Raw genomic sequence first — 14,348 nt, forward strand, 5'->3', positions numbered from 1 at the left:
CACTAATCGACCAGGTAGCATGTTCCTGTTTTCATTTCCCGGTGACTTTTTGTTTTCAGATCAGAAATAACAAGTAATTTATCAGTATTTCACATTATTGTTTAATATATATACTAAATAATAATAATAATAATAATGATAATAATAATAATAATTTTTACTTTATATAGCATCTTTCTCAAACTCAATCTCACTTTACATCAATATAGAGATAATATTCAGTACTTTGCATAAAGTTATATATAATCACAGTAAATACACACAAATAATAATATAAAACACATCTGAAGTACAAACCGGATTCCAAAAAAGTTGGGACACTAAACAAATTGTGAATAAAAACTGAATGCAATGATGTGGAGGTGCCAACATCTAATATTTTATTCAGAATAGAACACAAATCACAGATCAAAAGTTTAAACTGAGAGAATGTATCTTTAAGGGAAAAATATGTTGTTTCAAAATTTCATGGCGTCAACAAATCCCACAAAAGTTGGGACAAGGCCATTTTTACCACTGTGTGGCATCCCCCCTTCTTCTTACAACACTCAACAGACGTCTGGGAACAGAGGAGACCAGTTTCTCAAGTTTAGAAATAGGAATGCTCTCCCATTCATGTCTAATACAGGCCTCTAACTGTTCAATCGTCTTGGGCCTTCTTTGTCGCACCTTCCTCTTTATGATGCTCCAAATGTTCTTTACAGGTGAAAGATGTGGACTGCAGGCTGCCATTTCAGTCCCCGGATCCTTCTCCTACGTAGCCGTGATGTTGTGATTGCTGCAGAATGTGGTCTGGCTTTATCTTGTTGAAAAATGCAGGGTCTTCCCTGAAAGAGATGATGTCTAGATGGGAGCATATATTGTTCTAGAACCTGAACATAGTTCTCTGCATTAATGGTGCCTTTCCAGACATGCAAGCTGCCCATGCCACAAGCACTCATGCAACCCCATACTATCAGTGAGGCAGGCTTCTGAACGGAGCATTGATAACAACTTGGGTTATCCTTGTCCTCTCTGGTCCGGATGTCATGGCATCCCAGTGTTCCATAAAGAACTTCAAATCGTGACTCATCTGACCACAGAACAGTCTTCCATTTTGCCACACTCCATTTTAAAAGACCCCTGGCCCAGTGCAAATGTCTGAGCTTGTGGAGCTCGCTTAGAAATGGCTTCCTCTTTGCACTGTAGAGTTTCAGCTGGTGACGGCGGATGGCACGGTGGATTGTGTTCACTGACAATGCTTTCTGGAAGTGTTCCTGAGCCCATTCTGTTATTTCCTTGAGAAGTGGCATTCCTGTTTGAGGTGCAGTGACGTTTAAGGGCCCGGAGATCACGAGCATCCAGTAGAGTTTTAGGGCCTTGACCCTTACACACAGCAATTGTTCCAGATTCTCTGAATCTTTTGATGATGTTGTGCACGGTTGATGATGAGAACTTAAAAGTCTTTGCTATTTTACGCTGGGTAACACCATTCTGGTATCGCTGCACTATCTTTCTGCGCAACAATGGTGGAATTGGTGATCCTCTTACCATCTTGGCTTCAGAGAGACACTGACACTCTGAGAAGTTCTTTTTATACACAATCATGTTGTCAATTGACCTAATTGGTGTTAATTGATCTTCCAGCTGTTTGTTATATGCTCAATTTCCCTTTTCCAGCCACTTATTGCTACTTGTCCCAGCTTTTTTGGGATTTGTTGACACTGTAAAATTTTGAATTAACATATTTTTCCTTTAAAATATTACATTTACTCAGATTAAACTTTTGACCTGTCGTCTATGTTCTATTACGAATAAAATATTGACATTTGCCATCTCCACATCATTGCATTCAGTTTTTATTCACAATTTGTTTAGTGTCCCAACGTTTTTGGAATCCGGTTTGTATAAGATAATGTTTTTTTATAAATTAGTAGGTGAGAGTAAGTTTGAAGAACAATGTTTTATTCAGATTCTCCTTGATTTACATGAATTTCTTAAATTCACAGCACCCATTATTTAAAATCATTATTTATTCACCACTAAAACTAGACTCCACGAGGAGAGATTTGGACAAAGTTAAATGCATTCACACACAGTATCACACTGGAGTAATGTGATTAAGTTTATTCTTATGTTGGGTGTTATTTGTTGTTTACTTGTTTGTTTTTTAGCAAATAAACACTTACTGTTCTGATAAATAGCTTTTTAAATCTGATTATGTCTGGTGCCTAAAACTTCTTTTCATCAATAATTAAAAACTAAACTAACTGTGTTTTTACATCCTCTGTAGTGATAGAGGATGTAAAAACACAGTTAGTTTAGTTTTTAATTATTGATGAAAAGTGCAGCATATTTCATCATAGTTCTCATTTCCAAATGATTATTTAGTTCTTATCTATTGTTGTTTGTGTAAAATATATCACCACTGAATATTTTTGTCACTGTTTTTGTTAGTGATATTTTCACTGGTGATGATGCTCTGGGATTTTTCACTGCTTCCCAATCAGCTCACAATTTAAGTCTTCACTTAAAGATGTTCTGGATAAACGTGTACAGACATTGAAAGAGTAAATCAATGAGTAAATAAATGAAGGAATGTTTCATGGACGTTCACTTTGCTTCTGCAGGAAAAAATCACCCTCTGCTGCAGTTCTGCATCAGCACCAATGACTACAGCCCCCCCTCTGAGTCTTACACCACACCTGCTGCAGGTACGTCACCATGACAACAGCACAGTGTTACCAGACGACTGTACACCATTGTTCTATAGAAGTAAACTCACTAGAGCAGAGTCGTTTGTGAGTCACCAACCGATGTGGCCTCAATATTTTGGGCGGAGTGAGAACAACAGCGCTGCTGTGTCTGATCCACTCTACACCAGCACAACACACACTAACACACCACCACCACGTCAGTGTCACTGCAGCGCTGAGAATGATCCACCACCACATCACACCTGCTCTGTGGGGGTCCTGAGCGCTGGGGGAACAGGGGGAGAGAGGGGTAACAAAGTATGCAGAGCAACAGATGGACTACAGCATGTAATTGTAGAACTACAAAGTGCTGCTGTGGTCAAATCAAATCAAATCATTCATTCATTCATTCATTATCTGTAACCCTTATCCAGTTCAGGGTCACGGTGGGTCCAGAGCCTACCTGGAATCATTGGGTGCAAGGCAGGAATACACCCTGGAGGGGGCGCCAGTCCTTCACAGGGCAACACAGACACACACACACATTCACTCACACACTCACACCTACTGACACTTTTGAGTCGCCAATCCACCTACCAACATGTGTTTTTGGACTGTGGGAGGAAACTGGAGCACCCGGAGGAAACCCATGCAGACACAGGGAGAACACACCACACTCCTCACAAACAGTCACCCGGAGGAAACCCATGCAGACACAGGGAGAACACACCACACTCCTCACAGACAGTCACCCGGAGGAAACCCACGCAGACACAGGGAGAACACACCAACTCCTCACAGACAGTGACCCGGAGGAAACCCATGCAGACACAGGGAGAACACACCAACTCCTCACAGACAGTCACCCGGAGGAAACCCATGCAGACACAGAGAGAACACACCACACTCCTCACAGACAGTCACCCGGAGGAAACCCACGCAGACACAGGGAGAACACACCACACTCCTCACAGACAGTCACCCGGAGGAAACCCACGCAGACACAGGGAGAACACACCACACTCCTCACAGACAGTCACCCGGAGGAAACCCACGCAGACACAGAGAGAACACACCACACTCCTCACAGACAGTGACCCGGAGGAAACCCACGCAGACACAGGGAGAACACACCAACTCCTCACAGACAGTCACCCGGAGCAGGAATCGAACCCACAACCTCCAGGCCCCCTGGAGCTGTGTGACCGCAACACTACCTGCTGCACCCCCTTGCCGCCAAATCAAATCAAATGTATTTATATAGCGCCTTTTACAACTGACGTTGTCTCAAAGCAGCTTCACAGAGTTAGTGTCAGAACAGAACATTTAAATCAAAGCCCAATGTGAGCAGCTGAAGGCGACAGCGGCAGGAAAATCTCCCTCGAGGCTGGAGGAAGAAACCTTGGGGGAGGAATCAAGACTCACAAAGGGGATCCATCTTCCTCTGATCAAACTACTGATAGAAATTTATATTATCACCAGTTAAGTGTCATTATGCTACAGTACAATAACAATAACAATAACAATAACAATAATAATAATAATAATAATAATATTAATAAAAGTCTGGGGACATAATAATAGTGCACCAGATTGGAAGCATCAGTCAAAGTGTTTGTAATCTGAGTCCGTTTCTACTTCAGCGTAGTTGATCAGCGTAGTTGATCTGAAATTTATTTTGGTCAGAGGCAGTTAATAGCACTTATATACACTTAATAACAATTAACAGCACTTTAAAATAAATCATGTGTTTAATTGATTTAATAATTATTCATAACTGATGCTAAACATCCTGCAGAAAGAACAGCTCAGTGTGCTTCCACACATTGTGTAGTGGAAATAGTTATACACACATTGTGGTGACATAAGCACTACATAGCGCCGTCAATGATAATTAATTATTATTTTATTAATTATTAATTATTTAATTCATTTTGCTAAGCTCCATGTTTAGGAGCCATTAAATAATATGAAGTGTCTTTACCTGTCTAATTTTCAGCTTAGACAAGAAGGCCATCTTCACATATTATACAGCAGAATCAGCTAGAATTAACTATTATCTGCTTCCTGTTTCCTTGCCGTTCAGACGCTTTGCTATCTTCTATTTTTTCCTTTTATTTTTTCAAAACCGACTTGTTTTTCTGTGATAGAGTATCTGAGCTTTTAAATATACACAAGTCAGCAGCACTACGAAGCCAAAACTGGATATCTTCTGCTTTTGATACTTTTTAAAGTAGTGTCAAAGTTACTGGGATTAAACACCTGGCTACAGAACAGCTGCAGGTCAATGGACTGAACTTCATTGACAACTTTAACTTGTTTTTGGGGAAGAGAGAACTTTTTAGGAGAGATGTACTGCACATGAACAAGAGGGGTGTTAAACTTCTGACAGACAATCTCATTTTCTCAGTGTGTAATCTATCTACTTCTCTTGGGGGTGGCGCATCAGCATCAACATCCAGGAACTCTCCTGTACAAGCTGATGACACCATGTCACAGCCAGAACATCCTCCCCCCACTGAGGACGACCTGAGGGAGCAGCAGACACTGGACATGAGTGGCAATGACCAACTCTGTCAGCTGCCAGAGACACCAAACCCCCCCCCCCCCCCCCCCACATCACCCCACCTGAACCTCCCAGCAGCCATGGAGAAGCTGGTTTCGGCTGGGACAAGGCTGTGACTTTCCCTGTCCGCCAGCCCTCAGGTGCAGAGAGGAACCACCCCAGCTTCCACTCCACCCTCATCTACTGCCACTTCCCCACTGCAGTCCCCCAGACTGTCCCCTAAGAAAAATCACGCTCCATCACCACCTAGAGCACCTCAACGGAAGAGACAAGCTTCTCGACCTCCGGAAAGGCAGCTTCGCTCACGGCCCATCACCAGCAGGAGCTCCACGCAGCTTCGTCAGCTGATAAGGGCGAGGAAAAGTGATGTTTCTCGGGTCCTGGCTGCTGCAGTGATGATGTAAGCAGTAACATGTTTTCAAAACAAGCTTGGACCTTTGATGCCTGTAACCTCTCCCATTCCAGTACTTATCAGAGAGAGAAAGAACAGAGAGTTCAGGTCAGATTCTGTGAATGTAGCCAATCTACAGCAAATAAAATGTGAGACAGAGATTCTGTGGCAAAGTGCACAAGTTACTGAGTTATCTCTAAATATCAGATCTCTCACAAACAAATCACACTTAATTAATGATCTAATTACAGCACATGGGCTTGATTTTATACTTTTAACTGAGACTTGGCTAAATGAATGTAGTGCTGCAACTGTTTTATTGGAGTCGGCTCCTCCAGATTTTCATTTTTTAAATGCATCTCGTGCCAGTAGAAAAGGTGGAGGTCTAGCTGCTCTGTTCCATGGTTCTTTTCAGTGCAAGCAGTTATCATTTGGTGACTTCACAACATTTGAGAATCTGTGTGTAGTTCTGAAAGGGACACCACAGATATCACTAGTAACTGTCTACAGGCCTCTGAAGTACAGCGCTAATTTTATTGATGAATTTACAGAGATGCCATCTTTTATTTCTACTGACTTTGACCATTTGGTTATTGCTGGTGACTTTAACATATCGACAATTTGTTTTGCCAGGGAACTACATGCCAAATTGGGCTCTTTTGGCGTTTCACAGCATGTTACAGGGAGCACACATTGTCATGGTCACACTCTGAATATTGTTATCTCAAAGAGTCTCAACAGATCAGTGACTGTGAAGGACGTCGCGTTGTCAGATCACTACGGTGTGTTCTTTGATGTGGGCCTCACCAGTCATCAGAGACAGAAGAGTTTGTGTCAAGAAAAGGATTATAAAGGACTGCACAGCTACACTTTTCATGAGTAAAATGTGCACCACAAATGGGCACTACCCCAGGGGGTGGGGTTAAGTAAATAAGGTGTCGCCACTGACCCAGTCCTGGAAACACCAGGAGCCCTGTGGCTGACTCGTGCTATTGCAACTGAAGTAAATTTATGGTTCCCCCTTTCGTATGACTTGCGCTACTGCATTTAAAATTTCTCTGGTGCACCCTTGTGTATGACTTGTGTAAGTGCAAGTTAATTAAAAGCAGTTGTCTTTCATGTAGTACCGTAAATTCACATGTAAATTGTAAGTTATAATTGTTGTACTGCTTCTATCCTTTACTCATTCTTCCATAAGTGGAAGTAACCAATTACTGATTATACAATCTATATTGGTTGAGGTGAAATAAAATAAAACTGCAATAATTAAACATTAATTAGAATTAAATCTGACACACAACCCAGTCAAGCATCAGTGGTAAGTCCCCTGACTGAGGTGTATTTGGAATTAACAAGCTCAACAGGAGCCACAGTGTCAGAATATAGAGCCAAGATCCACAGCGCTGAGCCCTCTCACATGGCAAATCTGATGTCACAATTAATGGCCCTCCATTTAATGGAGAAACCTAATGGCGAGGCCTTAATGAAGGTAGCCAGCCAAATGGCTACACTAGCAATAGAAAAACTCAAACACACTGTCCAGGACATAGACTTAGAAGCAGTGAAAACACAAATGATGAGCCCAGAAATGGAGAACATCAGAAATGCTCGCAAAGAGCCTGATCAGTTAATGGCACTGCATGCAAAAACAGCAGAACTTGCTGCAGTCAAAGATGAACTCAAATAATCTCAGCATCTGCAGTCAGAGACAGAAAGCAAACTAAACATTGCTAAAGCAGAGCTAGAGGAGGTACGCTCACAGCTATTTAGCAACCGACAGAGAACCACTCACATTCATAGGGAGCTGCAGAATCCAAAGTCCAAACGTATCCCTGAGTCACCTTTCCCAGCACCAACAGCCCCTACACCAGCTTCACCACTGGAGGCTAACAGAGTCCTCCCAAACACAGCCGAACATAGGCTCTCTCAGTTTAGCTATGTGCCCACAGCACAGTACCAGACTCCCTCCTACAGGGACCTGCCGGGGACCCCTCCGTCAGAGCTGGTGGCGTTTTGAACGTCTCAGTGGGGATACTCCGTCATCACTGATCTTCCGCGTTGTGAGAGAGAGACACATCCATGAAGGTCTCTCCTGGGCCTTTGCTCAGAAGGTCATTCTGAGGGTGCGTTTGGCCTTCTTCGTCGTTGCTGGTCCGGAAGCTTTGGTCACCACTTTGAGTGTCAGAGGTCTGGTCTCTTCCAATGCTCTGGATGTGGCATTGAATTTTTGCTGGAGTTAAACTATAGCTCTTCTAACTATAGTTTTCTATTAGAGATACAATTTAAAATTGAAAAATCTTTTATTTCTGGACCAGACTTGAGGGAGCCAAGAGTGTTTCAGAGAGCCTGCGCCTGCAGAGACGTCTGCAAAGCAGGAGAGCTCTCTGACTACCCTATCTGAGAAGCATTGTCTGCTGGAAGCAGGAGAGAGACGTTCTTCAGAAAAACGTCTTCCTCTCCAAAAATTCTCAAAGAGTGTGTCTCAGAAGAGTGTTAAAAGAGTGAAGTAATAATTAAGTGTGGTGTGTGACTGGCTTTTACCAGATTTTAGAAAACCCGCCCCGAATACCTGATTCGTCCTCAATGAGGAAGAATTGGAGCATTTCTTGCTCCTGATTGGCTGTTTCCTGTACTTAGGTAGTGACATCACATAGAATTTATGACCCTTGACAAGACCATCCCTTTTGAATGAATCTCCAAGATTTTGAATCATACTTTTGCAATAGAAAAGATTAAATGTTAACACAAAGTAATATCATTAAGACAACCATGTTCTACATAATTATTAACCCTTTGAGGTCGGCCGCTATGCCGCCGGCGGGATAAAATTGAAATTCCACATAAACACGTATATAACTCTGCGAGATTTTATCCTAAAAAAAAAATACAACATACCTCGGAAACCTTGAAGGGTCTACTTTCCAACTATATACAGGATGAAACGATATATATATTTATATTCTTGTGAGAGAAGCGTAAACAACAACCGGCACATTTTTGAGGCACAAGCTTTTTTGTTCCGCCCATAGACGCGTTCTGCCATTCATATGTTAACACTATGGTAATTCGGCAGCTGCTAGTGGAGGATCATTGGCTGATAATTTGCATGAAAACGCCCAAATACAGAGCACATGTCGCGGAATTGTTTACGTGGAGCTTCGTCATGTCGCACTCACGGGAGCTGGAGCCACTGCGGAGGAGAGCTTTGTTCTGGAAAATGAAGAGGATTTCAGCTCATCTGACGAAAGCGGGGAGGACAGTGACGAAGAAAGATTTATTTTGAGATGCGGATTGATCCGAAGGAGGATTTTTGTGAAGGGTAAGTGAAATATTTCTTTTCAAATGAAACAAACCCACGCTTCGCGCTCACTGTGTACACTCCGCGAATTCCGGATAAATTAAAATAAAGAATAAATTAAATAAGTATTCCTTTGTATATGAAAGCATAAATGAATGTAAAAAAAACCTGCTGTTGTGTAAACGGGACATTCAAGTGTAGCCTGTTGCTAATCTGAGTGCATGCTGAGAGTGCTAACATTAGCATGCGAGGCTCCAGTACCATAAGTGTGGCTTATGGCTGTATATGTTTAGCCTAGTGTGGTAATGTCATGTGTAAATGGCCTGTGTGAATGTAATAGTGTCATCCTATGTAGCTTGTTATGCTATGTACTGCTATACATAGGTCATATGTAAGTACTGTATTTGAAATACAAGTAATTATTAGTTGTAGTGACTGTTGGCATGTATAGCTAATCTTTGTAACTGCTCAGAAGCTCACATTTCTTATTATTTTTCTTTCAGAAATGTGGAAAATACTCCACCTCCAAGCAAAGACGACGGCGTCAACCAAGTCTGCAACCACCAACGTGTAAAAACATGGTCCTTCCACATCTGCTCTGTAAGTTTAGCATTTTGCATTACACAACTCAGCACAAAACTTTGAAGTGGTACAGAAAACTGTTTCTTCACTTCTTGGACATTGCTGCTACCAATGCCTACATTCTCCACAACAACTTATGCAACAGGACAGCCTGACCCACAAGGCATTCATGGAAGAGCTTGTTGAACAGCTGTGTGGTATGCAAAAACCCCATGGAAATGTGAACAGTGTGATGTCTACCTTTGCATGCAGCCAGACAGAAACTGTTTTAGAGACTGGCATCTTTTGTTGAACTGACTCAAATATATATACACACAAGGATATACAGTATGACTATCTTTAGTATATTATCACTATGTTTACATGTGAACACATTTTCCATTTATTTTAATTCATGCCAGTTATTTATTTTTTTGTTTTTATTGCTTGTTTAGTTCTCTTTTTTTGAAATAAACTGTGATAAACTCTGCCTCTGGTCTCTTCTCTTTTGACAGCTGTGGCAGTGACAGCTAATGGGCCATTCATTAGGCAGTGGGGTGGGGACCTCGCACCTCGGTTTTCGCACCTATCTTCATACATATGCAACGTAGGAGCCAGTGACTGAGAAAAACAGAGTGTCACCTCACATTTGTTATGTCCTAAGTATAAAATTACATACAATTTATGAAAAGTAGAATCAGCAGTGTGTTGCCAAGACCCGTGTTCACAAAGTTTTGACCTCAAAGGTCCCGGTGAGAAATGTTTAGAATGTGTTTTTTCACAGTATATCAGCACTTCTGAAAATAGGTTTTTGGAAAGTCTAAGTTTAGAGTAAATTTAATCAAAATGTAGATGTATGACACTCTTACTGATTCAACACTGTTGTTGCAGAGATAGTTCTGAAAAATGCATGTGTAACACTTTGAAATGATTTTTTCTCAGATGCGTACAATTTGTAAAACAATCAAGGCATGTCAGACTACACCAGGGTGTCTGAAAACCCCTCAGACTCCAGGGGGTTAACCAACTACCCACAGAGTATGTGGCTACCGTGGTTCTACATGAATTCATATAAAACAAAAATGACTTTAAACACGTGTAAATTAATACCATCCATTCTGATCGTCCAAATGAAAGGAATTTCATACTGTGCACATATGTAACTTCAAATTGTTTTAAACCAATGGGAATTAAGGTTTAATTAAGGACAAACTGATCCTCAGGAGTGTCTCTCTAAAAGATTCTTTTCTTGACCCTGTGGGTCCTTAAGTCATAAAAAAGAGTTTACGAGCCTGCTCTCTGTTTTCTGAAATTCCATCTGACTTCTCTAGAGATGGCTCTGAACTAAGAGAGGTCCTTCGGCATAATAAGGTAACTTTGGCATATTAAGTCCCCAAAAGAGTATAATATCTTTTATTAAAATTAATAATCTGTTCATCTCCACTACAACTGCACTGAAATATACTTTTAAAAGTGATTATACAACAGATCAGATTACTGCAGTGTGTGCTAATAACTGACATAATGGTGCAGTGATGTGGGCCGGACCAGAGGCATTCATTATTTTCAACCATAAGAGCCTTGAGACTTGACTTGGACTTGGCAAAAAACGACTCGTTAACATCTCTCTCTCTCTCTCTCTCTCTCTCTCTCTCTCACACACACACACACACACACACACACACACACACACACACACACAAGTCTGAGTTAGAGAAGGGACCAGTCAATATGAGACCTGGTCACATCAAATCTCGAGTCAAGAGCGAGACTCGAGAGCTACAACTAACTCAACTAACTCCGTTAAGAAGGAACAGTCACTGATTTCTTCAGCAGTTTTTTGTGCACCATGAACACAAACGACTCACTGAGATCATGGCACAATCTCAGTAGTGATTTTTATTTTTACTTTCTTATAATTCTCTCTCTCTCTCTCTCTCAGGGTTGTATCAGGGCTGGATTACTGGTTTGATCATTGCTGTGGTTCTACTTCTGTTCATCCTCCTCATCTTCTGCTTCATCAAACACAGAAAAGGAGGAAAACACCCAGGTCTTTACACCTCTCTCTCTCTCTCTCTCACTCTCTCTCTCTCTCTCTCTCTCTCTCTCTCTCTCACTCACTCACACACATACACAGGTACAAATACAGGTACAGATAAAGCTGCAGGGTGTATCCTGTCTTGTGTCCAGTGATTGTGGGTGAACTCTGGACACACTGTGACCCTGATCAGGATGAAGAAATTTAGAGGATGAATGAATGAATGAATGAATGAATGAATGAAAGGAGATTGTTTCACTGTAATTCTGGACTATTTTATCAGTCCATTCATTATTTAATTTCTACACATATATTCAGCAAGTGTAAAGAATTCTAAAAACATTCTGAGAGAGTGTTGATGTTGTTGTTTACAGCGGAACAGAACCGGAAGGACAGAGTGGACTCTCTCACGAAGGACGAGACCCTCGCAGAGTCCACATCCGTCTGATAAAGATTACCCCGATACAATCCTCAAATGAAATGAAGTGAATTTAAAGATATTTTTTCCACTGGAGCGATTTTGTATCACTAATAATCTCCATGTAAATTTCCTCTCTCTCTCTCTCTCTCTCTCTCTCTCTCTCTCTCTCTCTCTCTCTCTCTCTCTCATTCACTCACACACACACACACACACACCACAAACATACTCTTACACACCTCACACCACACACACAAACTCTCTGACACACCACACACCCAATATAAAAAGGCACTCATGCATCACACAAAGCCTTAGCAACCACCTAGCGTAGCATAGCAATGGCCTAGCAACACATTAGCAACCACCTAGCATACCATAACAACATCCTAGCAAAAGCAAACAAACTAACTCCTAACACCTTAGCGTCCACCTAGGATAGCATAGCAACAGCCTAGCAACACATTAGCAACCACCTAGGAAACCACAGAATCAGGCTAGCAACATATTTGCAACCGCTCATGATACCATGGCTACAGCCTAGCAAGACCTTAGCAACCACAGAGGAAACCATGGCAACAACCTAGCAAGGTCTTAAGCTTGATGGATTGTTCCCCTGGACGCAGCGTGGTGTGTACCAGAGCGCAGGACTGTCCTCCTCCGTGCAGCGACTGGTCCATCAAGAGTTGGACGAATGTGTGTCTGCACTCAGAGAACAATAAAGATGTCTTCAATAACAGTGTCCTTCCTCACATTTTCTTTTTTTATGTTGTTGTTGTCTTCCGGCCTTGTGCCACGGCAAAACATATTTGTGCTTTTATTAGTGCAGTTTTTAGAGTTTATTGCAAAATATCTGTAAAAACAATGAAACCACTCGAGTGGACTCCTGACAGCAAGAAGACAGCGGACCACGGGTGGATACCTGAGGGCCAAGTTTGTGTGTTGCACAGTATTTTCTGGGCAGACCATCATTCTTTGTAAATTAGATCAGTAAAACATTTTTATCCAGCGCAGTATTAACATTTTCAGTGCAATCATTTTATCTCAGGCCTAGCAGAGTGAGAAGAGCCTGCTATGTGTAAACTCAACCGAGCTTTACAAATACTTTAATAGCAGAGTATAACTACTCAGTTCTACTGAATTCTGCTCCTGCACAGAGTTAAATTCTTGTAGTTGAACGTATGTGGTCCTGGCTTTGGGGATAATAATTATTCAACACTCCTTACTCAGACCTAATTAAAGCATGTGCTCTGAGATCAGAAATTAACTTGTTTTGTTTGGTGGGCGCTGGCATTTGTGCTGATTATATGTTGGTGTAGGTGGGTTATACAGTATTTGTCACTTTCTTTGAAAGGTAGTAATGTGTTATTTACAGGTTGCTGAGCCTGGCGAGGTGTGCTCAGCTTGGCCCTTCTCTGTCACCGTGGTGATATTTCACAGTCGCCACCAGATGGCGGCAAACTCCCTGTGATCAAGAAGACAACGGCATTAAGTTTTAGACAAATGCCACATTTGAGCACTTTTCCGTTCACAGTCCAATTTACTGATGTTTCCTTCATCATTTTCTTTGTTGTTCTTTGTAAATTAGTTTAGTGAAACATTTAAATCCAGCACAATATCGACATTTTTAATCTTTTTAGTCTTTTTATATCAGGACCTCTCATCACTGTATCACACAGTTGTTGATGATATTAGTTTTATTTTCCAGAATAAAAGTCTTTGTGAATTTAAATTCAGCACACTGTCCGGGTAATTTCCTTTATTACAGTAAAATATGAAAAGGATGATGTGGTGGTAAAATTCTTTTGAAATATGTATGTGTTACTCATTACAGTGGAATAAGTAAAAATAATGAAATAGTTACACTAGGGTTACACTAGGGTTAGATTCAGTGGCGGATGCTGGTCTTTCAAGGAGGGGAAGCTCAATTTCGTCAGTGTCAGTTTATTTATACGTAAATTCTACCCTCCGTTCCTTTTTAAGAAAATGATCTGTGACCCTGTCGTACCAACAAGGCGTCTTTTCCAGGGACTTGACTAGTGTCCTCTCAATGTCCAGCAGAGCTAGGCTTAAACGGCCTTGGCCCATGTGAAGTGTGTCCGCCTGTGAGTGCTTTGTGACGGTGGAGGGGCTCAGCAGCACCCGCTGGACAGAAACTGAGATAGAAGTCAGAAAGAGTGATAGAAGTCAGTCTCCAAACACAAGCAGCTACAAAAAACCCACCAGAAATAGAAGCTCGATTTGTCGCTAGTCGTTTTTAACAAAGAAAATGCAGCTAAGAGAACATCTCTGGTTCAACTCAGAACAGTATGAAAATGTAATGCTGGCACGGATCTTTACACCAAAAGATCGCTGATTCGCTCATTTCGCTGTCAATCAAAAAGTGATTCAGCCTCAGACA

Source organism: Hoplias malabaricus, chromosome 5 (genome assembly GCF_029633855.1).
Source record: "Hoplias malabaricus isolate fHopMal1 chromosome 5, fHopMal1.hap1, whole genome shotgun sequence".
NCBI lineage: Eukaryota > Metazoa > Chordata > Actinopteri > Characiformes > Erythrinidae > Hoplias > Hoplias malabaricus.